At 38.2% G+C, this 25,932-nt stretch overlaps 1 long non-coding RNA gene across 6 annotated transcripts in view; it reads left to right on the top strand.

Moving 5' to 3' along the window:
- LOC107138549 overlaps positions 1-25,592 on the top strand; it is a 48,184-nt gene extending 22,592 nt beyond the window's left edge. The window contains exons 2-7 of one of the 6 annotated variants that reach the window (XR_007349403.1): positions 5,512-5,668; positions 7,589-7,799; positions 8,575-8,638; positions 11,596-12,077; positions 14,361-14,472; positions 21,614-21,832. This is a non-coding gene — a long non-coding RNA (uncharacterized LOC107138549). Of the gene's footprint in view, positions 1-5,511; positions 5,669-7,588; positions 7,800-8,574; positions 8,639-11,595; positions 12,078-14,357; positions 14,473-21,613; positions 21,833-24,206 lie in introns of those variants that run through there. The other 5 variants (XR_007349405.1, XR_007349404.1, XR_007349402.1 and 2 more) reach the window with 5 other exon arrangements.
- The last annotated feature ends 340 nt before the right edge of the window (positions 25,593-25,932 follow it).

Genomic DNA, 25,932 nt, shown 5'->3' with positions numbered 1-25,932 from the left:
CATTATTTATAATAAGGTTGGAAACATTGCCCACTAAACACAGGTGTGTGTGTTCTTTCCCCTCACGCCCAGAAAAGACTGGATGTTACAGAAGAAACTCTTTTTTCTCTCTTTTCCTCTCTCCCAAGTATTTTCCCTAATTGCTACCCATATGAAAGCAAACAGTCAATTGTGGTGGGTAAATATAATAGCTTCTTACCATTCTATCCTTATGCTTGTAGGATGCAGTACATTTGTGCATGAATTTCTATCATACATATGCCATGGGTGTTATGTAAAATAAGCTGCAGGAAGTCAGGAAAGGTGTCAACTCCAGAAAAAGTACCTCAACAAACTTCTAAAAGGAAAAGACATTTATCAAATTCAACCAAGAATTTAGTTCCCAGAAGAATTGGCGTATTAGGATTTGGTCGGCATTCTTGAAAAAAAATTACTGATTTGATGATGATTAAATGCACCAATATACTGCCAGATGCTAAGTGGTACCTTTAAGAAGCTGAGACCCAAAAGCCAATGAAGACTGGCCACCCAGGTAAAAAAAAAAAAAAAAAAAAAAGTCCCAGCCAAGGAAAACACAGCATGGTAGAGTTAACTGAATGGCGTTGGTGACTGTTTTCTGACTTGTTGTTGCCTGGTAGCTTGCCATTTTCCCCAGTGGACTGTATTCATCTCCCACTCTCAACTTCTAGCATTTTGCTTTTAGCTTTATGTAAAGGCTAAGGATCAATAATTACTGCCCTTGGCTGCCCCATGAATCTCTCCCTTAGATGGCAGAATAAAAACACTACATGTCCCCTGTTTTCTGGAACTGACCCTGCACACACCCCAGGTTTGACTCAGTCTTGCATTATTTGTGTATGGCTCACAATATGAAAAGCAAACTATAATGTTTTAAAAAATCTTTTAAAAAAAACATCTCATGTGATTTTTAAAGCCAAGTAATAAATGGGTTGCTGTGAGTCTTAATAGTTCCCCTCTTTGACTTGAAAACTAGATTTACTACTTATGATAGAAAAAAATTATTCTTGGTTTACTTTCATTCCCCCAACTCTAATATTTCAGGCAAGAATTTTCAGGGAAAAAAGGAACTTTAGAAGAACAAAGGATTTTCCTCCATTTCTGGTGAAACTGTAACCCAATAACACAGTAAGGAAAAGTTAGATAATTAGGAATTATCTCCTTTGCCCCCAAATGATATAATCTATTCCTAACTACTAATGACTGGTAGAAGGGAGGAGAGAAGGGATAGGAAAACAGGAAGAATTGGGATACACTGACAAACAATGCTATACTTTGTCAGGTCTTTGAGTGATTTTCATCAAGTACCATTGATCACTGATTGATATCAATATCTCCCTCACAGAGATATACTGTCCATCCTGGCCTGGAGAGTCCAGGAACCACTAGAAACAGAGGATAAGAGCTGAGGATCTGCTTGGAACACTTGGCATAAAGGAAGAACTGAAAGCAAAGGGAGAGGATACTTGATGTGTAACTTGTCCTGTGCTAAACAATGAAGCAAAATAATCAAAAGGCAGGATGATTTTTACTAAGCCTTGATGAGATATCACACTGATAAGTTGTAAACAAAGTAGAGAACTTGCTCAGGTCTTGGGCTTCTGAGCTGGCTCTGTGGTGAGACAGTATATCCTCAGGGTTTCTCCTGTGACTCGCTAAGAATCCTAGGAGAGGAATTTTCCATTTTACTATTTGGTAATACAATTCACGTCCTAATTTTTGGGCAGTTTAAAGAATGGGCAGTAGCTAATGTCATGTAAAAGATGAAAAATGGAAACAATTAAGGAAATAATCACGAAACTCTAAAAGCCATTTCCAAGCTTGAACCATAAAAACGTAGGCTAAATACTTAATAGCAATGATCAAGGAGAGGAGAATAAAGAAGACTTTACTGCAACCAAAAAGTCATTTCAGTTCTCACATGGGTGCCCTGAGAAAAATGAGGCTGTAACCCAAAGGAAATGTCAAGACTTGTTTCTTATTAAGTTATTTTTGAGGAAATTTGCGTTTGTGGGTTTATTCTGAGTAAATTTCCCCAGAGAAACATGTGAGGATGTAGAGTGTATAAATAGGGTCCACATGAGAAATTAAAATGACACCCAGAAATAAAATAGGGGTCAAATGGAAAGTCTGTGCAGGTGAACTGCTTTTTTAGTTCAGTGAATCTTCCCAATCTCTCTGATAGAAAATCTGATTTAATTTGAGGCAGGGAAGTGAGTGAGATATGGTAGCATGGAGGTTGAAGGAAATTCTAATGTCCTTAAAACCATGGACTAGAGAGGGAAATGAAGAATATAAAATTCATCTTTTGTTCTTCCATCTGGATTGTCCTGAACCATTTCCAAACAGAAGATACTTTCTCAGGAATTTTTCTCAGGGGGGGAAAAAGATTACTCAGGCTCCAAATAGAGCCTGACTTCAGATGACTGACATAAAGGCCTTGGGAAGACCCTTAGGTAATGGACTTTAATTAAAACTGAGGAGTAGTGGGTTACCTAAGGTAGGAATAGAAGTGTCCATAAGTGCAATAATTTCAACATGTTAGGAAAATTAAAAATTCAATATTTTAGGAATACATATAACAAAATATAGTATACCATTAAGATTATCAGTAAGATTTTGCTTTTTCTTTTGAGGTACTGGGGATTAAACCCAACTCCTCCTCATGCTAGGCAAACACTCTACCACTAATCAACACCTCCAGCTCTTTTTATTTTTTTATTTGGCAAGAGGGTCTAACTAAATTTCTCAGGTTGGCCTCAAACTTGAGGTCCTCTTCATTCAGCCTTCTAAATAGCTGAGATTATAAGTATGGACCACCACACCTGACTAACAAGAAATTTTTATCAAAAACTAGTCTTAGGGTTTAGGGTCAAGAACTCAGCACATGGATTCTGTATCTGTGAGCTCTAAGGGGAAGCAAGAGGTATCCAAAAATAGTTTCCTTCTATTGAAGAGGATACACTGCAGTGATCATTTCCACTGATATTGTGGGGTTGTGTTAAGAGCTCCATGTTATGTGAGCCACAATTTATTCAGCTCATTATTTATTATGTAAGAGTATATTGTTCCAATCAACTCAAGAGAGAATTTAAATGGTTTTAACCATTTAAGTTTTAACACATTTTATTACATACTGAATTATTATACTGCATGGTAATTAAACATGAATATTACACTTATTTTTTTTTCATTTCATTTTGTCATTTCTTGAACATTTAAAACCAAGGTCAGTTTATGTTCCTGATGCCAAGTACCTTTTAACCATCTATATTAGTCTGTTTTCTGTTACCGTAACAAAATACTATAGGCTGGGTATTTAAAAAGAAAAGAAGTTTATTTAACTCACAGTTTCAGAGGCTGAAAATCCAAAGAGCACAGCACCAATTCTGGTGAGGGCCTCTAGCTACATCATCTTGGAAGAGGGTATCATAATGGCAAGAGCACTAGCAAGAGTAAAAGGTAATTAGGCAAGACAGGAAGCCAAAAGAGGGAGCACAGCCAGTCTGGTTAATTTTAAGCAACTGTTCAAACTTACCAAAGGGTACTATGAGAACTGCTTTAATCTATTCAGAGGAGAGTTGCCTCAGTGATATTCCACTACTAAGCTCAACAGCTTAAAGTCCTCCCTCCTCTATACCACCGCACAGAGGACCAAGGCTCCAACACATGAACTGCTGGGAGACAGACCACATCCAAACAATAGCATTATTATCCTTTTTTTCCCCATAACTTTTTAGTCATCTATGTGATTCAATTTCTTACCCTCAGTACCTGAGCCTATGCCCTAGAGCTGGGGATTTCTGTGTATTTTATCCCAACACATCTCTGCTCTTCCCTCATCCCATTCATTCTTGAAGATTTGAGCCAGCTGCATTTTTGCCCCCATTCCTGCTACTTATGAATTAGGCAAGGAAAGGCTTAACATGGCAGGAATCCTGGGGCATAAAATAAAATTGCAGACATCAACAGAAGGGCAACAGTAACATTACAATGTTGTAGATGGGAAAGAAAAAGATCAGAAATGGCAAATGGAAGGTGACAAGGGAAGTGGGATTCCCATAATTTAGATTCCTCTGTAAATTGTATTGGAGTACCAATGGCATGCCCTCTCTACAAGAGCAAACAAGCAAGAGGAGATGTGAAACAATAAGAAATATACAACTAGTCTGTGCATTTGCCCTGCCCTGTTTCCTAGCACACAGCTCCTAACCCCCTTGGAATTTCCTAAGCAATAAGTGTCTTTTTGCTTGCTCATGAAATAACTGATGACTAGGAGTTCCTGGATACACTCTAAATGGGGGCTGGTTACCTGGGGAACCAACAGTGTGATTAGAGGGTTGAAACTTTCATCCCCACCCGCTGACCCTCAAAGAGGGGAGAGGTTTGGGGCTGAAGGTTGAGTTAATCACTGAGGGACAATGGTTTACTCAATCATGACAATGTAATGAAGCCTCCACAAAAACCCAAAGAGGGTTTGGAGAGGTCCAGGTTGCTAGGAAGTGCTAAGAGGGTGGCAGAACTCAAAACGGGAATGGAAAGTCCGTGCTCCTCCTCCATACTGCCCTAGTCATCTCTTCCAAACGGCTTTTCATCTGTATCTTTTGTAACATACTTGATAATAAACTGTTAAACATAACAAATAATAAACTTCTAAACTTGTAAACAAATTTCCCTGTGTTCTGTGAGGCATTCTAGCAAATGATCAAACCTGAGGAGGGGGTTTCAGGAACTTCTAATTTATAGCTGGTCAGTCAGAGGCAAGATTGGAATCTGAGCTTATTATTGGCATCTGAAATTGAGGAAAGTCTTGTGGAACTGAGCCCTTGACCTGTAGAATCCACACTAACTTTGGTTAGTGTCAGAATAGAGTTAAATTATAGGACTCCCAGTTGGTGTTAGAGAATTGGTCAATGTGGGAAAAAAACCATATGCATTTTGATGACCTGAAGTGTTCTGTGTTGAGAGTATAGCAGGAGAAAACACTTGGTTTATTTTCCTGTTATGCAGGGGACCTCTTTGTAACTGTAATAGTTGCAAAGATCACCAAGACCCGCTCTGGGAATGAAAACGTTATTCTCTCCAGTTACAGCACTCAGCTGTCAGTCTTCTTAAGAATTGTCTGGGGCTGGGGTTGTGGCTCAGCAGTAGAGCACCCGACTAGCACGGGTGAGGCCCTGGGTTCGATCCTCAGCATGACATAAAAATAAATAAATAAAATAAAGGTATTATGTCCACCTGCAACTAAAAAATAAATATTAAAAAAAATTATCTGGGCTCAGGAGAACTGAACTGCCTGGCCCTTGACCACCCTCTTTCTTGTAGAATCTTACATCCAATGACTAGTCAAATATAAAGACCAGCTCCTTCACCCCAACAAGGGACATATCTGAAAATCCACCTCATCTTCAGAGTTCACTGTGGAGTCAGCTGAGGCTTTCTTTGAGCCTAGCTCCTCCCTCTATCTATGCTTTCTTACCTTCCCTTCAACAGGTGGTGAAGCCAGGGGTACTCCCCAAGACCTGTATACCAGCCTCCATTCCAGAGTCTGCCTCCTGGGGCCCCATCCTGTGGGACTGAGTGTGCATGTCTATAAAACAGACCATGAGCACAGCAGCAAATGAAAAATAGATGGACTGGGCTTCAAAAGGTAAACCTTCACACATCAAAGGACATTATCAGCAGAGTGAAAAGGCAACCTGTGGAATGGAAGAAAATATTTACAAGCCATATATCTAATAAGGGATTAAAATCCAGAATATATAAAGAACTTCTACATCTCAGTGGTCAAAAAATCAAAACATGGGCAAAGGGTTTAAATAGACATTTGTCCAAATAAGATATACAGATGCCAGTAAACCCATAGAAAATGCTAACATCACTAATTATTAGGGAAATGCAATTCAAAATCACAAGAGATGCCACTTCATTCCCATTGGGATGGCCAGAAAATAAATGTTGGTGAAGATGTAGAGAAATTGGAACTCTAATGCATTGCTGATAAGAATGTAAATGGTACTGCTACTGTGGAAACCAAAAAAGCTTCCAAAGTAAGTCTAATATACAGCTAATATTGACAACTGCTATAATTAAACCCATGAAGTCCCACTAACCCAGATTTGCCTGCAAAGGTACTCAGTGTAATCATGGACCTTTAGAATTACAAGGAAACTGAAAGCACATCTGGTCCACAAACAGAATACAATTTTAGTGTATAACACAGCAATTTCACTTCTGAGCATATTCTCCAAATAATTTAAAACAGGGACTCAGATATCTGTGCACCAATTTTACAACAAAATAATTCGCTGTAGCCAAAAGATGGGAACAGATCAAATACCATCAATAGATGAGGGGTAAACAACATGTGGTATGTACATACAATGGAATATTATTCAGCCTTAGAAAGGAAGGAAATTCTGACACATCCTACAACATGGATGAACATTGAGGGCATTAGGCTAAGTGAAATAACCAATCACAAAAGGCAAATACTGTGTGATTCTACTTGTATGAGGAACCTAGATAAGTCAAATTCATAGAGACATGAATTGGAATGGTATTTGCAAGGGGTTGGGGGAGGAAGGAATAGGGAATTAGTGTTCAGTGGGTACAGGGCTTTGGTTTGGGATAATGAAATTTCTGGAAATGGATGTTGCACAACAGTGTGTATAATTAATGCCTCTGAGCTGTGCACTTAAAAATGTGCACTTAAAGCTGTGCACTTAAAACTTAAAAACAGCGCTGAAGCTGTGGCTCAATGGTAGAGTGCCTGGCATGCGTGAGGCACTGGGTTTGATCCTCACATAAAAATAAAATAAAGGTATTGTGTGCACCTACAACTAAAAAAATGTATTTTTAAAAATGGTTAAAACAAAAAGTTTTTTGTATATTTTGCTTCAATAATAATTATTTAACTAAAAAATACAAGAGTGGGGTACATACCTGTAATCCCAGCTTCTTGGGAGGCTAGGGGAAAAAGATGTTCAAGGCCAGCCTGCAAATTTAGCAAGACCCTGGGTCAAAATAAAATAAAAAGGATTGGGATGCAGTTCAGTAGTAGAGTGCCCCTGAGTTTAATCACCAACAGCAAAAAAAAAAAAAAAAAAAATAGCACCTAAGACCACATGTGCTTTCAGTTTCCTCGTAATTCTAAAGGTCCATGATTACACTAAATACCTTTGCAGCCAAATCTGGGTTAGTGGGACTTCAGGGGTTTAATTATAGCAGTTGTCATTATTAGCTGTATATTAGAACTACTTTGGAAGCTTTTTTTTTTTTTTTTGAGTATGCCTTGACTACACGATAGTGATTCATATGTGATTGACTCTAAGCCTTGATACTTTTAAAAGCTGCTGGTGATACCAATATATAAACACAGTTAAGATTTCCTGGGCTAGAAGAATACAGGCCATAGCTTCCCTGCTCACTTGCTATTATTGCCCCTGAGGATTTGGCCACCTGCTTATCTTTCTAAACTCATCTTTCTGACTCCTTCCTCCTACACACAGACAAACTATAACTGAACCACTTCTCTCCTGTCAAACCCTATCTGACTTCTGCCCCTTAGTTCATGTTTCCTCTGACGAGACCGCCTTCCTCAGACTGATGCCATCCTAGTGGACCCCTTCTTGGAAAACTTTCCCTCGGCATCCTCATGTGTGCCTCTGTTCCGAACTCTGGAAACATTTCATGTGACAGCCCCCATCCTGGGAACTTTGTGGATCTGCATACCTCACAGGGCAGCGAGCGAGTCTGCTTACCTGCTTTCCTAGTACAAGGTAGGAGCCAGGCACCAAGAAAATTGTTAATAGATATTTATCTAACAGATTTCTTTAATAAGAGATCATTCATTCATAATGAAATAGCATTTTTAAAGAAAATGCTTTGGGAAGAATTAGCATGCCTGTATAAACAAGGCGTTTTTTAAAAACCATTCACGGAACCATTATTATGTTTCATGGATTGTATTAGTGCTTTACTTGGAGTTTCTTATTGAATCTCCACAGCAACCCTAGGAGCAGATAGTATTAGCTCCATGTTAGAAGAAAAAATATTCAGTCAGGTAAAGAACCTGTCTGGGATCCCAGCTAGTGTGCAGCAGAGCTGGGAATTTCTTTGGAGATATAAGTGATGGTTCCTAATATGGGGAAAGGGGCAGAGCAAACATGTTAGAGATCATCAGTAGGAATCTAAAAGGAAGTGAGAGGCTCTTGTTACTGATAGGAAAAAAGGAGAGCCACAGACAGAAAAGACAAACTTTGACATTTTCCCTATTTTGCTCAGCCTTCAGATTAATTGAGTAGTTATTTAAATCACAAACACAAGACTGGAAGGTGGGCACTATGAAATTTATTCCTCAGATAAATTCAACTAAATTCAATCCAACAATATTTATTGAAGTTCTGTGGTTTCCAGAAACAGTGCAAGACATTAATGCCACACACAGATGACATAAGATCTTTGCCAACAGAGCTCTCACTCCAGTGGGGGGGATAAGAGGTGCACTATCAACAGATATGCCATGTAAAATGGTATATTTCTTTTTTCTTGCAGTTCTGGGTGTTGAACCCAAGGCCTTGTATGTACTCTGCCACTGAGCTATATCATCATTCCAATGGTATGTATTCTTATAATCAACGTATGTGTTAAGAATTATGGAAGTACAAAGAAACTCAGTTTTCCAGAGAAACCAGGGAGGGTTTTACAGTAGAACTGGCATTTGAACTTGATGAATGAATAGAAGATCATGTGGAAAGTGAAAATGTAAAGTTTAGCAGTTGCAGAAGTATAACTAGTAGGTTAAAAACTAGCCATTGAGTCAGGATTATTGTGGCAGATATCTTAGTCTGTTTTGTACTTCTATAACAGAATCCCTAAGACTGAATAATTTATAAAGAATGGGGATTTATTTCTAATAGTTCTGAAAGTTGGGAAGTCCAGGGTTGAGGGTCATGTATCTGGTAAGGCCTTCTTCCTACATCATCCCATGGTTTAAGGTGGAAGGGCAAGAGCATTAGCAGGTGGTGGTGGAGGAGGAGGAGGAGGAAGAGGGAATTTTTCCTTTTATCAGGAGCCCACTCTTGAGAAAACAGCATTAATCTGTTCAAAAGGGCAGAGCCCTCATGACCAAATCACTCCTGAAAGGTCCTCCCTGTCAACAATATTGCACTGGGGATTAAGTTTCAACACATGAACTTTTGGGGACACACTGAAGCCATAGCAATGGGGGAAGAGAGGCAGGAGAGGGGAAAAGAGAGAGATATCTTTCCCTGTATTTTCAGTTTTCCTTTTGTAAGAGTTCTCTTTGTTCTCTCATTCAAGTCTCCAAAGATTCTATGTCCACTGCATCACTTCGCCTCCCAGAAGTGCTTTAATGTTATCTGGCAGTCAGGCATTCATTCAAAAAAATCAACAATATGTTATTCTGCTGTCTCCCTAACCTGACATTGTGGAAACCTGGGAATCTTGATTTTTCTCACTTTTTTTACTCCCTTTTCTCAATTGCTCAAGTTGTAAAGATTATTTTAAGACTATTAATTATAATTATCTAAATATTATTATATATAACCAAGAATCCCAGGTTTCTAGTTTAAACAACTAGGCAACTTGATTGAATTAACAAAACTAACATAGAAGTTAGTTAACATTCAGTTGTTGTTTTTATTTAATTTATTTTTTATTTGTTGTTATTTAATTAGTTTAATTAGTTATACATGAAAATAGAATACATTTATGCACTTTGATATATCATACATAGATGGGATATAATTTCTCATTTTTCTGAGTATACATACAGTCGAATCATAGTGGTCATGCATATATACATAAATAATAATGTCTATTTCGTTATACTATCTTTCCTATCCCCACATCCCCTCCCCTCCCCTATCACATAGAATGTAAAGTAACAGGGACATTCAACTAGAGCAGAAATCATATAGTAGGTATGATGATGTGATCCAAGATGCCATACATCTGGGAGGCAAAGTGGTATGGAGTAAAATCACTATGGTATTCGAGCTGGTCTTCACACTAACCCTATACATGCTCTTTTCCAACCCCTTCCAGAGGAGAAGGGAGGACAATGGGCAGAAGGACCATCCCTCTCAGCTTATTCATACCTGGATTTCCTTGCAGGTGTAACATATCCTTTCACTTTAGAATAGAGCAAAAGGTCAATGAAATTCATTAATTCCTAACTAATAACCAGTTGATTAAATTAAAATGATGTCCTTTCCTATTTTGAAAAGATGAAGGAATCAAAACAGTAGGGGAAATTTGAATATTGAAATTGGATAAACAGTTGGGAGAGTTGTTTAAAATTAGAAATTAAGCACTAGAGCTGTTGCTCAGTGGTAGAGTGCTTGCCTAGCATGTGTGAGGTGCTGGGTTCAATCCTTAGTACCACATAAAAGTAGATTAAATAAAGGCATTCTGTCCATCTACAACTACAAAGAAAAAGAGAGAGAGAGAGAGAAGTTTAAAACAAAAGTGAAGAATGAATATACAGAAAGCACTTCAGTTTTGGCCTTGAGTGGGTTTCCAATATTTGACACATTAACTACATGTAAGATGTTTGTTGTAAGATGCCATTGTTGGCAGCTATACATCTAGAAATTTTTGAAACTGTTGTTATGTTGACTTTGTTCTAAATGAGTGTTGTTCTCTGAGAATTTCAGAACCATCCTAGAACCAACCCAGGAACTTTGTTCTCTGAGAGTTTCAGAACCTTCCAAAATGCCAGAGCTTCCCAGACATTAGTGCAATTCAACACACAGAAAGGCACTGTATGCAAGATGCCACACACCACCAAGATGCCAGGGAGTGAGATGAATAAAAGTAGCCCGGCCCTAAGTGTGCTTCCAGTGTGGGAGACTTGGAGGTGGCTAAGGGGTGTATATAGAAGATGAGAGTGAGGGAGGTGATGGCCACATAAACAAGTATATTTACAAATTCCCCAGAATGACTGGAGCCTTGACCTATTTGCAGCCATTATGTAATCACTGAAACAAGTCCAGCTAAATTATTCAAAAATCTCCAAATGCCTATTCCTTTTAATTTTAAATAACAAGCATCCTTGAGAGGGATGATTTTCAGAACGATGACTAAGGGAAAATATTTTTCCAGCAGGGTTTTTGCACAGGAAAAATTTCATTGCTTCCATCCCTACATCCCACACCCCACATTCCATACCCCTTGGTGTAAAAATATTTGTATTTAAATAATTTTAAATGTCATGCATTTCTAATTAAAACCAATTCTGTGCTCAGAAGAACAGAGATTACTTACTTTAAATCAATGAAAAAAACTAAATTTTCCTCAAAGGAAAATTTCATGAGATTCAAAGGTAGTTTAAGTGTAATGAATTTAATCCCATTGATTACAAGTGGTCTCTGGTGATTACTGATGTCCTGCAGCAGGAGTATATAGGACTCTCCAGATATTCTTTCCTTTATCTCTTATCCTTCCTATCTTTAAGTACCCAAGGACTGCTTTTGCACAAAATATTTCAGTTCCCTTGAGAACTGCCCTTCTTCTGTAATACCATAGCCTATTTCTTTATTTTCTGCCCAGCCAGAAAACTGCATTCCCTTGCCCACAGTGATTGGTTCAGGAATGGAAACATCTGAAGACAAGTCAATCAAAACCTATATCAAAGAAGTAGTAAAGATGAGGAGGGGTAACTTCCTGATGACTTTATGGTACTCCCTGGATTCCACTCTCCCTGTCATGACTCATTCCATGTTTCAGAAACACCAGTCTACCTGTTGTTGTGGGTTTTGGGGGTCTTTTTGTTTCTTTTTTTTATTGTGTCTGATGTTTATTTTTACATATGATTACATTTGTCTGTAGACTTTGGGTAAAGCAGATTACTCTCCATAATGTGGGAGGCCCTCATTTAATCAGTTGAAGGCCTTAAGTTCAAAGACTGAAGTTTCCCAGAGTACTACAGAGTACAATATAGAACCTTGATTGAGCCTAATGCCCTGCATAATTTGGACTCAAGACTGTAACATCAACTGTTAATCTGAATTTCCAGCCTGCTGGCCCACTCTGTAAGTTGCCCTTGTAAACACAAGTGAATTCCTTAAAATATCACCCCTCATGGATTCTGTTTCTCTGGAGAACCCCAATTAATGCACTGACAATGTACTTTATCTTTGAATTATCCAATGTCTTACTTTTGTGTTTGTTTTAGCTAGCTTGAATAAAGTTTCCACCTGAAACTAAGAGTTGAACAGTCCAGAGTATAAATGGATGGAGTCCCCTATAGGTTAATTTTTTTTATTGGTTGTTCAAAACATTACAAAACTCTTGACATATCATATTTCATACATTACATATACTGCAGTGCTAGAGATCAGATCCAGCATGCTAAGCACATGCCCTGCCTCTGAGCTATACACCAGCCCTAAGCAAACAATTTCTATTCTGGCACTCCAGGCTTGGAACCTACTCTAGTGAGTTCTCTTTCCTTCTCCCATATTTTCTAGTTAGTTTTTAACCTATTGCTTCCTTCTCCTTGAAGAGTAAATAAACAAGAAACAAGAATTAGAAACAACAGAAAAAGAAAGGAAGTAGAGAAAGAGTGTTTTTAAATAACAGTGTTAAAAATGACACATGCATTGTTTTCTCTGACATATAGAACGAAGATAAACACAAAAAGTAATTTTCTCAGGTTCCAGTTGTTTTTTATCACTCAGACAGAATGGTGCTCCATAGAGCATGAGGAACATTGTGCTATTGCAAACTCTCTGTACCAGAGCAGGAGGAAGCCAGTGCATCTGACTCTTGCCAAAGACAGTTCTTCCAAGGGAACCTAGGATGGCGGGAATGGGGTTCTTTCAGGAGGCCAGTGATTGTGTGTAGACAACTTGCCTAAGGGACCCTGACAACAGTCCCACATGCCATCTCTGTCATGCTTGCTATAGGTCAGACACCTACTCTTTTTTTCTTTTTCTTTCCACATTTTTTTATTGGTATGTAATAGTTGTACATAATGATGGGACTGACCTCTAATCCTGAAAATTTCCAGCATGGTCCCTGGTTCGTGAAGATTCGTGAGCACCAGGCTTGTTGCAGTGGGTAATAGCATGTAGCTCCTATATAGCCAAGTAAATAAGTACCAGATTAGAGGCCCAGCACCTACATAAAACATACAGATTCTAAAAAAAAAAAAAAAATTAAAGTTTTAAATGAATTAACAATGTTACTACTACTGATACTTGACATATTACTAATAAATCAGTAGGAAATTTGGGAAAAGATGATGAAAATTTTATGGGCCAGAAAGAATATATTTTGTCCAGATCTCATTGGAAATCACAGACATTTCATGAGTTTTCCTCTGATTCTTCCAGACCTGCCAAGGAGAAAATAAAAGGTTATCCCAGAGCTTCAGCTTTTCTCTCATCTACTTGATGCCAAGTAGTAAAATGAGAGAAAATGGAATTCTCACCATATTTGAATCATATAAGTCAGAGGTTTGGCTTTATAAAAATCCAGCCTGCCTTTTGCACTTACCATACAAAGTTATTGTATTACCATAAAAGTGACTGGTTTTCATTTCTCTCTCTGTGTGTTTGTATATAATATATATATATTTATTATATATAATATATGCATATTTATTATATAAATATATTCTGTGTAAGTGTATATATATATATTTATATGTAAATGAGAAACCAAAAACATTTATGGTAATCTTCATTAATATTAAAATAATGGAGAAAAGATGAGTATAGCATGATTTTTATACATCTGATTTAATGCTAAAATAAAAATCTACTTAAAATGGGCCCAACTCCTGGCCTACAGTGTCCAAAAAATGTTATTTGAAATAAATTGTACTCTATTAACAAAACAAAACCCACCACTTGTAATATTTTTCTGTTTTTCGGAGCAAAATACAAGTCAAGATAAGATGTATACTGTGAAGAAGACTATGTCCCTAAGCTTCAGATTAAACTATATTAATTTCTAGCCACTCTTTTTATATATATATACATTTATTTATTGATGCCTAGGATGGAACCCAGTGCCTCACACATGCTAGGCAAGGGCTTCACGACTGAGCTACAATCCCAGCCCCTCTAGTCACTCTTTAGATATGAGGTTTGCTCATAAGGTTATTTGGTAAAGTCAGTATTGTATGCAAACTACAATTTGCAGGTAGTAAAATGCTTTATGCCTGTGTGACAACATTGTAAAATGGATCTAGATAACTTCAAAATGCAAACAAAAAATAGTTGCTCTAATAACTAGTTTAATTTGAGAACTGGAGTAAAATATAACTTTTTCTCCTAAAATGTGTTTTCCATGGTGCATCAAAGCAGTTTGCAAAGCTTGGGGGGAAGAAAAAAAATACCACCTGATACAATATTCAGTGGAAGGCCAGCAGTGCTACAAGTTATGAAAACAATGAATGGATCACTAACATTCTTCAAGGTAAAGGCTCGAATCATTGACAATATACCACAGAGAAGCAGTTATCAATTACAGTTTAAAATAATATGTGTAAAATTGGCTTGCTTTGGAATAAGATCAATTTCCTAAAAAACACTTGTAAGCATCTTTGACTAAATTCCATAAATAGAATAATTTCTAGAATAAATATATGGAGAAAGAATCATTTTCTATTCTCTCTCTCTCTCTCTCTCTTCTCTTCTCTTCTCTTCTCTTAAATCTCACTAAAGGTCCTCAATCCAGAGGAAAGCAGTGATTTTCAATGGGGGGTTTTTAGCACCCCACCCTCCAGACATTTGGAAACATCTAGAAACATTTTTTGTTGACACATGGAAGTGAGGACAAGGGTAAAAGGAAGGTGCTACTGGTATCTAGTGGGAAGAGGTCAGGGATACCGCTAAACATCCTATAATGCACCAGCCAGTCCCACAACAGAATTATCTGGTTGCAAATATCAATAATTCAGAGACTGAGAAACACTGGTCTAAGGGTACAACAGCCCTTTGAAACCCACATAAACTGGGGGAATTGCAGATTAGCAGGTCTAGCAAAGAAATTCAATTTTCAAATTGGATGTGTGAGGAAATCTCAGAACTGTTTTGATTCTTTGCCCTACCCCATCTTCTCAAGTAAAATTCTAAAAGAAACATTATGGTAAATAATCAGAAGGATTGTCTATTTTATACCACAGTTTTTCAAAGTGTGGCCTGTGCCTTAGCCTGGGATTTCTGGCAATCATAGTAGACACTCTGTTAGTTTTCTCCTTGGTCCTGAAAGTTCTTACTGTATATTTTAAAGATGAATGCTGCATGACATTCTCTATTCCACATCATTCAATTGCATTTTTTGTTTTATTTGGGTTTTTATTTGTTTTTTCTTTCTCATTCTCCAAGCCCTCGTTTAAGATAGCATGTAATTTTCAGGTAACAAGTTTCAAGAAAATTGTTTTGTGGATAATAATGGAGACTTTATGATTCACAAGCTCTAGGGGACTTCAGTATAATTTTATTTTCACAAACTAAGAGTCAGTTATGGCAAGTACCTTTCCATTCTTGAAAACCATATAGCACATTTCTATTCCCCAGCCAGTTGCCTGTCCTGCCTACCAGAGCTCTGAACTGATTGTGCTCATGACCTTAGTCTTTTTCAGGGAGCCCACCACTCCTTTATGAACAAGTCTACTGTGGTCAACCAATTGAGGAGGGTTTACCTCAATTAAAATGCCAGAGGCTTTCAAAGTACAGCTGTTAGATACTAGAAAAGTTAGTTATAGCCAGGCACGGTGGCTCACACCTGTAATCCCAGCAACTCAGTAGGCTGAGTGAGGAGGATCACAAGTTCAAAGGCAGCCTCAGCAATTTAGCAGGACCATAAGCAACTTAGGAAGACCCTGTTTCAAAATGAAAAATAAGAAGGCTGGGAATGTGGCTCAATAGTTTACAGCCTCTCAGTTCAATCCCTGCTACCAAAAAGAAAAAAAAAAAAAGATATTGGTACCAAGCAAGACATTTTAAGCAGATAAAACACCATTTAGCAAAACTACCTGCCAGCCAAACAAACAGAATGCAAGAGAAAACCTAGCAACAATCCATACAATTAACCTGTACAAAATGACACAATATCTTTTATAACAGTCAAATCATAGAAAGCAGGCTGGGGGTGTGGCTCAGTGGTAGAGCAGTTGCCTGGTATGTGTGAGGCACTGGGTTTGGATCCTCATCACCACATAAAAATAAATAAATAAATAAAAATAAAGGTATTCAGTAAAGTAGCAGGATATAAAATCAATACCCGTAAATCAAAGGCATTTCTGTAGATCAAATCCTCTGAGAAGGAAATGAGGAAAACTACCCCATTTACAATAACCTCAAAAAAAGAAAAACGATACTTGGGAATCAACAAAAGAGGTCTTGGATAGGCAGAATTAATATTATCAAAATGACCATACTACCAAAAGCACTATACTGATTTAATGCAATTCTGATCAAAATTCCAATGGTATTCCCCATAGAAATAGAAAAAGCAATCATGAAATTCATCTGGAAAAATAAGAGACCCAGAATAGCTAAAGCAATCCTTAGCAGGAAGAATAAAGCAGGTGGCATCACTATACCAGACCTTAAACTATACTACAGAGCAATAGTAACAGAAATAACATGGTATTGGCACCAAAACAGGTAGACCAATGGTACAGAACAGAGGACACAGAGACTAACCCACACAATTACAATTATCTTATATTAGTAGGCTCTAATCTTTATAATGTGGGTTAGGCCCCAGCTTCCTTAATAAGACTCCTATAGTGCAAGAATTAAAATCAAGAATCAATAAATGGGATGGACTCAAACTAAAAAGTTTCTTCTCAGCAAAAGAAACAATCTGTGAGGTGAACAGAGAGCCTACATCCTGGGAGCAAATTTTTACCTCTCACACATCAGACAGAGCACTAACCTCTAGGGTATATAAAGAACTCAAAAAGCTAAGCACCAAAAAACCAATAACCCAATCAACAAATGGGCCAAGGACCTGAACAGACACTTCTCAGAAGATGATATACAATCAATCAACAAATATATGAAAAAATGTTCATCATCTCTAGTAATTAGAGAAATGCAAATCAAAACTACTCTATCATCTCACTCTAATCAGAATTCTATTATTAAGAAAAACAACAATAAGTGTTGGCGAAGATGTGGGGGAAAAGATACACTCATACATTGCTGATGGGACTGCAAATTGGTGCAGCCAATATGGAAAGCAGTATGGAGATTCCTTGGAAATCTGGGAATGGAGCCACCATTTGACCCAGCTATCCTACTCCTTGGTCTATACCCCAAAGACTTAAAAACAGCATACTACAGGGACACGGCCACATCAATGTTTATAGCAGCACAATTCACAATAGCTAAATTGTGGAACCAACCTAGATGCCCTTCAGTGGAGGAATGGATTAAAAAAGTGGCATATATACACAATGGAATTTTATTCCGCAATAAAAGAGAATAAAATCATGGTAAATGGATGGCATTGGAGAAGATAATGCTAAGTGAAGTTAGCCAATCCCCAAAAACAAATACCGAACGTTTTCTCTGATATAAGGAGGCTGACTCATAGAGGGGTAGGGAGGGGGAGCATGGGAGGAATAGATGAATTTTAGATGGGGCAGAGAGGTGGGAGGGAAAGGGAGGGGGTAGGAGATTAGCAAGGATGGTGGAATGTGATGGACATCATTATCCAAAGTACGTGTATGAAGACACGAATTGATGTCAACATACTTTATATACAAGCAGAGATATGAAAAGTTGTGCTGTATATGTGTAATAAGAATTGTAATGCATTCTGCTGTCATTTATTTTTAAAAAAAATCAATAAAAAAGGTATTGTGTTCATTTACAACTAAAAAAAACATAGGGAGCTAGGGCCAGATAGAACATTTTATACTATTTAGGTGCACTACTGAGTAAACTCTTTCTGGGGTTTTATTTTTCTCTCTTGCTTTATTTTTGTGATGAAGAAATGAAATAAAGACTCAGTGAAGGCAAACAACTTGGCCAGACTCATCCAGGGAAAGAATCAAAGTTAAAACTGGGAATACAGATTTTTCTTCTTTATGTATAAAGGGCCCAAAGCACAAAGACTATTTTATTCATAGACTTTCCCATTTTTTCCCCAGTACTTCTTTTTCTCACCTTTCTCTCTTAGCTCAAATTCCCAACTCCCTGGATAAACTATTTTGGAAATTAGAAAACTTTCTTTTAATGCAAATAATGCCTTTTTTAAAAACTTGTAAACACCCACAACATTTTTATGCTTAGTGACTTCATGCCAACTATGTATATTCATGGTGTATTGGGATCTATAAATGTCATTTGTATATTCATATACATTTGCATCGCAGATTTCCAAATCTAGTTGTTTTCCCTCCCCTTCCTGAGAGACAGGCACACCCCTGACATTTTGGTAGCCAAGCTTTAAATACAATTCAATTATGGGAATTTGAATTGGATACAAGTTATGGCAAAGGACAAAATATATTTCTTGATAGTTTCCTTCCAGTAATATTCATCATCTTTTACTAGAAAAGATTAACAGAGAAGTACTCAGTGTATCTCTGGAAATGAAGGAGATTTTGACCTAAATAAAAATAAGCACTATTTAAGACTTGACAAACTGCTAGCGAATTTTTTTCTCCTGTTCTACAGAGGGTCCCTGGCACAGGGCATAGTTACAGCTGCTGATAGGAATGTCTATGCAAACCTTATTCTGTACTTCCTATAATCACCACCTAAAATATGTAAGTTAAGCACCCAACCTAATTTATTTTAATGCTCATCTTCATACTTTAAAATAAGCATTATTTCTTGGCAAGTGTGCTTGGCAAGTTTTCTATTTAAAGTGCATATATAATATGATGCCAATTTTTAAAAACGTGTGTGTGCATATAGGCAAAAAGACTATTTGAATACTTACCAAAATGATAACAATTATTTTCTTGCAGTGGTAGGGCTTTTCTTTATAGTTATCTGCTGTATTTAATTTTTTTTAGTTATACATGGATATAGTATCTTCATTCCACTTATTTATTTTTATATTGTGCTGAGGATCAAACCCAATGCCTCACATGTGTGAGAGGCAAGCACTCTGCCTCTGACTTCCAGCCCCAGCCCTATCTGCTGTATTTTTTACAAAGCTTATTTATTTCTTTAATATTCAGAAAAAGTATTAAGCACAAAATGTTTATAACAATTTATCAAATGGCACTCTTTGTCCCTCTGATTCACTGGAATTTGCACAGTTCTATTTATTTAATAAATATTTATTGAATGCCTACCATGTGCAAGGCCCTGTGCTAACAGCTGTTAGATAAATAGTATTGATGTTTCACTAGGACCAAAGAGTGCATATTATTAGGGCTGGGGTCATAGCTCAGTGGTAGAGCACTTGCCTAGCATGTATGAGGCACTGGGTTTGATTCTCAGCACTGCATATAAATAAAATGAAATAAACGTCCATTGATAAGTTAAAAAAAAAAGTGCCTATTATACCCTTATAGCTATTTTCCAGGAGCTCTGGATACAGGGGAGAAGAAGACAATCTCTCTGACTCCAGGAGCTTACATACTATAAATATGTAAAATAAGTAATAAGTAATAGTCATCATGATGTTTGTTATGAAGGTGATACAGTAATGCCAGATTTGTGGGACCCCAGTAGACCTCCAGGAGCAGAATCTGATGCAATCACACAAGAGTCTTTATTGCAAACTCGAGCCTGGACTCACAACCATTCCAACACAGGAGCGGTCCCAGGGAATGAGTCCTGGTCCTTTGTTCAGTGAGATTTTATAGGTATTTGGAGATGCTCTATGCATCACAACATCACACAGCAAATCATTTCAGACCGCGGGAAAATCAGACTTCAACTCTTAACATTGATTAGCACATTCACTGGCTGGAACAAGTTGGGTAGGGGTGATTGGTTAGTACAAGAGGGGGATTCCTTTGAACTGATTGGTTTAAGTCACGAGCGGTGTATGTACTAAACTACATGGTTTCCCAACATGTTATCAATCACCATAAATTACTGGGGGGTTATCTGGCATCCCAGGTATTTTCCCTGTCTCATGCTGATTGGTAGTTGCTAGGGGGTTGCTATGGGTCCTCACCTAGCCTAACTGAGTCAGGGACACCTAGAGTCTAAGATCTCTCCTGTTATTTGCAGACAAACAACTCAGCAGGGTGGGTATGTGCTTAGGAGTGCTCTGTGGGTTTTTCCAAGGACAAGGGTCACACCCCCTTCCTTGGACAGGCTTTGAGGTAGAAGCTTTTTTCAAAAATGGAGTCATATCAGTTTTTCAATACTTTGGGGTCATGTCCCAGATGGTGACTGGGAGGGTATAGCTGCCTTAGCTGGGGTAGTCATGGAAGGCCTCACTGCAGAGATCACATGTGGATGGAGGCCTGAATACTAGGAGGCAATTTGTGAAGTTAGGCTGTTAAGCAGAAGGAACAGCAAGACAGAAAGACCAAGGTGTATATTCAAGCAATAAATTGGACAAATAAAAGACTGTAGCAGAGGGCAGAGAAGAAAGAAAAGTAAGCAGAAGCTAACAGGGCATCCTGCAGGCCATGAAAGAGAGTTTAGATTTGATTCTCATTGCCCTGGGAAGTCGTCAGTAAGTTATTAGTAAGAGAAGTGACATTGCCTAGTTTACATTTGATAAAGATCCCTTTGTGGGAGACAAGGGTGTAGACAGGGATACCAGTTAAATGCTGTTGAGGATGCAGAGGATGATAGAGGAGAGGAATACTAAAAACTCAAATTGGGGAAAAGCCTCATGATTGGGGACCGAAAAAAAGTGGAGGAAAGCTGAGTGGTAGAACACTTGCCTAGCATGCATGCAGCCCTGGATTCAATCCCCAGCACCACAAAACGAAAACAAATGAACAAAAACACAATGGCGGAGGTTTTGTTCTTCCCTTAAGTAGCTACCTTTCTCTTTCAACTTCTGTCTAATGGAGTAGGATTGAGATTATTAACTATATCTCAGTATCAATTCTCCTTTATTATTTAGAGTTCCCTAAATTATAGCTAGATACAGGGCCATTTGATTATAAACTACATTTCCCAGCTGTCCTTGCAACGAGCAGTGATCTCATGTATAAGTTCAAACCAATGGGAAATAAACAGGAGTAATGTGTACTGCTTCTAGGTTATCTCCTTAAGGACACAGACAAAAGAAAAGACTTCACGCATCCCTTAGGCTGGAAATCAGACAGAGTGCTAACCCAGCTTTGACCGGAATGTCACCGTCCATCATGGTGGAACAGCCAGATATAGGGACCAGTTTCCCTGAATGACCTCATAGAACACAATCTGCTAGATGACCGCCAATGCTCACCTTCTATCTGTATCACATGGGAAAAATTAACTTCCCCTTTTTTAGAGTCATGGCACATCTATGGTGCATTCTAAACATGGCGCATTGTTTAGAACCACTTATCCTATATCCAGTGTAGGGTAATGTGGGGAAGCCAATGGAAACATTTAAACAGAGAAGCTAAGGCATGGCAGGTGGCTGATCTGTGGTTTTAAAAAGATAAATAAAAAATTCTTCTTTTCAGTGCCCTTTTGCCCAAGATGGGAAGAAGACACAGCCAACCAAGAGAAAAACCATCTTCATACTAACCCTAGTCAGAAGCTCTGAGGCATATCCAAGTCTTGGAAGAGTTTTGACCCCAGCTAAGATTCAGAATGCATAATAAAGGAACACTCTAGTCTTGAACTCTATATAACATTAAGTTTGTGATATGCTGATTAAAAAGAAACAGAAAGATAACAAATTGTTTTCTTTACTCCTCTATTTTTAAGAAACTTTACATATAATTACTCTTAATGAAGCAGTATGCCCTTTCTATACAAATATGCAAAATATACCAAGCTTTAAGTCAATCAAACACATTTGTACACCAGGCTTTGTGGCTCCATCTGTATTGGGTGTCTGCAGCCAAGTAGGCTGATCTGATGGCAGTGTATCTAAATTTGGAAACCTTACTAAAAGGAAAAAAAAAAGGTGTCTCAGAGTTTTGAAAGGCACCAAACTTGCATGATAAAATGAATTAAGTCATACTAACTATTATAGTAGGTAAGAAAATAGGATTCGAATATGGGGAACTTTACTTCCCTCATAGGGCTTTTGGGAGAATTAAAAAAATTATTAAGCCCATTGTTGGTATATATCTGTCATCCCAGCACCTCAGAGGCTGAAGCAAGAGGAATCACAAATTCAAGACCAGCCTCAACAATTTAGTTAGACCCTCAGCAACTTAGCAAAACCCTGTCTCAAAATAAACATTAAAAAAAAAAAAAGAGCTGGGGATGTGGCTCAGTGGTTAAGCACCCCTGGGTTCAATCCCTGGTGCAAAAAAAAAAAAAAAAAGATTAAAAAAATTCTTGTTGTTAGTTTCTCCTTTGCTCATACTTGGACGATTATCTGGCTTTCAAATTTCAAAATACTCTGAAATCTGCCCTGAATCCCTGAAACTATGACCAAATGACCATTCCCAGTAAACAGACAACTTGACCTTCCCACATTTCTCAACGTAGGGATGGGGGTGAGAGGAGGGAAGGGAGACTGGCATTTGTGTAGCACTATGTGCACTGGTTTTCTCTTTTTGGTCCTCATAGCTCAGTGAGGTAGCACCACCACTCCTATTTTAACAGTAAAGAAACTGGGTCTCAACAGAGGTTAAGTTCTTTTCTCTATCACATTACTAACACGTGTCTGATAATGGAAGAGATGAAACTCAAGGTCAAGGCTTTGTAACTCCAAATCTCACCTTTCCCGTACACCTCTGGGGAGGTCTAAGCCTCATACAGCATAGAATATAGGGCTATATGCAGTATTCTTGTACATAGTAGTGGACTCCCAAGCCACTTTTTTCTTTTCTTTTTTTTCCAGTACTGGTGATTGAACTCAGGTGTTCCCTACCACTGGGCTACATTCCCAATCCTTTCTTATATTTGAGATAGGTCTCACTAAGTTGTTGAGGCTGACCTCAGCCTTGCAATCCTCCTGACTTAGTCCCCTGAGTCACTGGAATTACAAAACCATGTTTCACTCTCAATTTTCTTGTTTAATTCCAAGTAAAAACAATCATTTTCTTCTCTGCATTCCCACTTAACATTTTGTGCATACATCCACATGTCAAATAGTTTTTGGTGAGTAGAACCATTTATGGTTGCCCCCAATTAAACTGCTAGTTTTCCGTAGGCAAACATTTTAGCATCTATGTATTTTTTGTGTCCAGTAAAATCCTTGCACTCAACAATACTCATCCGAAGATTCCCTTACTGCAGTCATAGGTCATAATGCAGTTGCTGAGCATTTAGCCACGACACTTTCCAGGTATATCATTGAGCTCTCTTCATTCTCCAGGTCCTAAGCCTCACGGGGTTTCCATGAGCAGTAGCTACCACACATGTGAAGATAAGTGAAGAACTGTGTGTCAGAACTGTTGCATATCAACTAATGTAAACAAGGACCTTTGAAGGTTGTGGTTTATGGTAACCACAGAAACCTTTGTTAGTAAATGAGAAAACGGCTTTCACCTGCCTGGGTTTGAGCGCATGAAAAAGTTCTGAAGGGTCACACACAGATACACACATACACACTCACACTGCAAGCTAACATTATCCCTTTAGTACCAGGAACCTCCTGACCTGTAATCTCACAGCATGGAGGCTGAGTCATAACAGTAAACCTGGGAGGAAATTTCACAACAAATTCTTTAAATATATTCATAGCTATCAGCAGTAATATTGGATTCAATTAGGCAACCCTGATTTGAGCAGTATACAATCTTTACTGTAATTAGTTTCTTTGTTGTACACATTGTGTCACCACCAAGGAACATCATTAAAAGGCACACTCTCCCATAGGTAATCACACCCTGGACCTTGTAAGTATGATGGTAACAAGCAAAGAAAATACAACATTTCTTCCACTATTTGGAACAAATAGTGCCCAAATCCTACTCATTTCCATTTTTTGTCAAAATGTTTTTAGTATAAGCTTGCTGAGTCCATAAAAGCATGTAACAGAATTATCACTGTTGGTTTGGGCAATACTAGTTGAAAGGTAAAATAAAAACAAGTATCCTTCTGTAGGGATCTATATTTAAATTGTTTTACAATCCAGACCATTTTTCATTGTAGGATAGTGTCAAGAAACATAAAGAGCAATAGTTTATGGATTCTTGTAGAAGAAATAAGAAAATAGGAAGAAATACAGACAAAGGACAATTTATAACTTATAGCAATAGTAGGTAAACCAATCAGACTGGCCTGAGGTTACCATTGAAAGAAAAATAAAAGCATCATGCTTTTATCAAATGGTTTGGGCAAAGTCCTGAATTTTCAAAATTGGTCTCCCTACCCCCTTCATCCTAATTATTACCCAGGAGGCAACTGAGAAGGAGTTGCATTCAGTGATAGAATTATCTAACTAAGGTGTGTGGGATCAGGAGGAGATTGAGGGAGGTAGAATTGGAAATCCCATTGAGGAGGCTATTCCAGTGTCCCACAACACCAGATTCCCATGGATGACAGGGAGCACAGAGGGTTCATCAAATACCTTGACTATGAACCCATTGTTGAGTGGCTTTTGTGGTAAAAGGCATACTATTTCCAGACTGTTAAAGGTCCAGATAGCCAAAAACATGGCATGGATTAGTGTCAAGGGCTAATCAAACTGTAACGGAAACACTAAAACCTAAAAAAGTGTCAACAGCAGTTAGCCCCTGGATATCCCTGAGAAGGAATCAAAAGTCAATTTTAGATGATCTGCCATAGTGGGTGGGGTCAATGTCTCACATAATGGGTTCTCCTTCAGTGCACAAACAGGTCTTTTGGCCTTGGTTCTGTAGTGGCACCACCACCCGCAAAATCTTAATTAAGCTTCTTCAGAAATCTTCACCATAATTGATCTTAGGACTATCAGCAAAAGGCTCTGTGCAAGAGTTCAATGTAATTAAGCTTCCTAATTCCTGTTGCTCTATCCTACTTGGCCATGGGATGAAGGAAATCAGCACTCCAGGTGCTGAACACTCCTTTACTAGTTTTTCATAACATTTATGGGCTATCTAGTGTTGTAGATTCTCTAATCTAAAACAATATATGTATAATAGTTTGTAAAAGTTTTCAAGCTGGAAGTGTGTTTGCAAATGCAGAGTGTGATAAGGAAGACAGATTCTTTTAACAAGATCTCTGGACTTGAGCCAGCGAGCTTCCCAGGGATATTTACATTTTAAAGATAGGAGATAATGTTACTAATTGGGTTCCAAGGAAACTGCTGGCAGAGGGGAAAAGAAGCTCTCCCTTCTCAAGCGCTGTCCTTGAAAGGTTAACTTGCCCAAAACAGTGAAAGAAAAAGCTGTTTTTGTGTGAACTTCTGCAGATTATGAACTTCTGAGCTCCTCCCCTTACACACTGGGTATAAAGTTTTGAAACATCCTGAACTTGGGGTTTCGGGGGAATTGATTGATATAGTGAAAGCTTTTCCCTCTGTACCTAGTTGCAGCCAAATAAATCTGCTTCCTAGTACTCCTTTGGTGTCTGACCTTGTCTGTTCCTACAACAGGGGTTAAAGAGATAGCAGTTTTTCCTTGAATGCCAAAGAAGTTGAGTGTTGTGAATGCAACCAAGTAGTTCAAGCAACTGAAGCAGGGCAGCAGTATCCTCTGCATCAGGAACATACAGACCTTCACTTTATGCCCAGTGTGTGATGGGTCTTGTACCATCCACCCAGGCAGCAATGGTGGCAATCTGTGTGGTACTGGCTTGACCAGCAGCTCGAGTCCAGTTGATCTTATTAGATCATGGACTCTTGCCATGGGCTTAATCTGAAGAGTTCCATCAGTCGCCACAATTTATTTTTATAGTT

Source organism: Marmota marmota, unplaced genomic scaffold (genome assembly GCF_001458135.2).
Source record: "Marmota marmota marmota unplaced genomic scaffold, marMar, whole genome shotgun sequence".
In the NCBI taxonomy this organism is placed as follows: domain Eukaryota; kingdom Metazoa; phylum Chordata; class Mammalia; order Rodentia; family Sciuridae; genus Marmota; species Marmota marmota.
The sequence above is the reverse complement of the archived record's forward strand: the minus strand, read 5'-3'. Positions and strand labels throughout refer to the sequence as shown.